The sequence below is a fragment of the Empidonax traillii genome, unplaced genomic scaffold (genome assembly GCF_003031625.1).
Source record: "Empidonax traillii isolate 1590-97213 ecotype Southwest subspecies unplaced genomic scaffold, ASM303162v1 scaffold2971:size26371, whole genome shotgun sequence".
Classification (NCBI taxonomy): domain Eukaryota; kingdom Metazoa; phylum Chordata; class Aves; order Passeriformes; family Tyrannidae; genus Empidonax; species Empidonax traillii.
The window spans coordinates 7691-9611 of NW_020958164.1; the positions used below are offsets into that span (position 1 = coordinate 7691).

The following is a 1921-nucleotide window of genomic DNA, read 5'->3' on the forward strand; positions in this document are numbered from 1 at the left end:
CACCACACTCTGCTGGCCTCAAAGGCTGAGGGGGCCCAGCAGACCTGGCTTGAGGGCCCACACAATCCCTGCCCACAGGCTGCTTACTTGAGCAGAGACAACTCTCTCCCCAGGAAATGTCCAGACTGGCAGCATCGGGCAGGCACTGAACGGCTGTGCTCTCAGCCCCTACGATGCCCTCAGTCGTTGTGGCATCAGACTCTGTGGGGAGCTCGGGCCGTGCGGTGTAGGAGTTTGTCCTGTCATCGGTCACCGCGCCATCGCAGTTTGCTGGGCCATCGATGGACACGGTGCCGACATCGGCCTTTGCCTCGAGCTCCTTGAGCGTGGAATCAGGCTGTGCCAGGACCGCAGTTGGTGTGATCCTGGTCTGTCTACGCCGAATCCCGAAGAATTTCAGAAAGGCCTGCAGGAGAACAAAGGGCAGGGAAGAGAGGGATGGGCCATGGAGAGCTGTGACAGCGGTGCCAGGCTGAGCGGGGACAGCAGGCCCAGCCCGGGGGGGATGGCTGCAGCTACCTGTGTTGCCCTGCGGAAGCGGCCACGGGCACGGTCCTGCTCTTGTGTCCTGTCCCGGCCTGGATCTGGCAGAGAGCGAGCACAGTCAGAGCTGAGGGGCTGCGGGACAGCAGTTAGGGGGCCACTAAGAACAAGTCTGCCTGAAGCACAGGAAACCGCAGAGAGGGGGAAAGAAAAAATAAACAGATGGCACTACATGGACATGTTGAACCTTAGGTTCAAATTTCTTTCTCTATTTTTCAGTACCTTTTATATGAGCAAGAAGGCAGTGCTGCCCCTCTACCTCTACATTTCATGCTGTCTCTAGGCACCTAGCAGAGAACTTAGATTCTACTAAATGAGTAAATTTACCTCTTACAGGCACCAAAATTATTCATTATTAATAATTTCTGACCTCCAGAAATACAAGCCTGTCTAGACTGCCCCAAATTTAACAGCACAGCACAGGACCATTTCCTTCTTCTTGTATTGTATCCTATGCACTGGCAACTGATGCTTTTCCAAGTAAAAGCCTTCTTGAGCAGCAGTCACGTAGTGGGAGGGCTGACTTAAAACCCACAGCTTTGGGCTCAGAACGAGGTCTTCCTACTCCAAGTCACTGGAAAACTCTCCTTGTTTATCACAGATGCAGTTAGAAAACCTTAAATACCTGGTAGCTTCTTGCCCCAGTGGTATTTGTAATAGACTTTGACTTCCTTCAACCTTCACACTTGAAACCTTTTGTTTTGTTCGCTGCCTGTACTCTGTGTTTGCTGGTGGAACTGACAGCAGCCCTTGCCACCGCAGTGTGTGTGGTGGAGTGGTCGGCTCTATAGCAGCAAATTTGGTCAGAAAGCCCTGACATACTTGGTCACCCAGCAGCCACTGACACCCCTCACCCGTGTTTTCACCCGGAGAATGACTTGTGGAGCTGAAGGGACAAACCTGAGGCACAGTTGAGCCAGCGGGGAGGGCACCACCAAAATCAGCAGCTCTGGCAAGTCCTTGCCAAGGGAGACCTGCTATTACATCGGACCCTGGCAGGCCTGGTGCCCGTCTCCTGCCCCAAAGAGCTGCGCCCCTGGGGTGCTTCTCCCTGAGGTGGCCCAGGCGTTGTGGCTGCTGCTGCTCCCCTTCCCCTCTGTGTCCAGGCCAGCCTGGCTCCCTTCAAAGTGTCCCCACCCTCTTGAGGAAACCTCCACGGCTTCTGCCCCAGCCACGGCAGATCCCCCGAGCGAGCGCCAGAGCAGCTGGGCAACACATGGGCAGAGCCCAGATGGCACTTCCTGGCTGGGACGGGGCTTGTGGCCATCTCCAAGGACCTTCTTCCCAGGGATCCCCACAGCTCCAGGCTTTGCCCATCTGCTCTGCTGGAAGCTTTAAGGCTTCACCACAACCACCAAAAGCCAAGGGCACTTAGGGC

At 55.4% G+C, this 1921-nt stretch overlaps 1 protein-coding gene across 1 annotated transcript in view; it reads right to left on the reverse strand.

Annotated features, from left to right (window-relative positions):
• The window catches only part of LOC114072315 (maestro heat-like repeat-containing protein family member 6), a gene marked incomplete at its 3' end in the record, with an annotated part of 4944 nt that overhangs the window by 1326 nt on the left and 1697 nt on the right, over positions 1-1921 (reverse strand). The window lies entirely within an intron of this gene.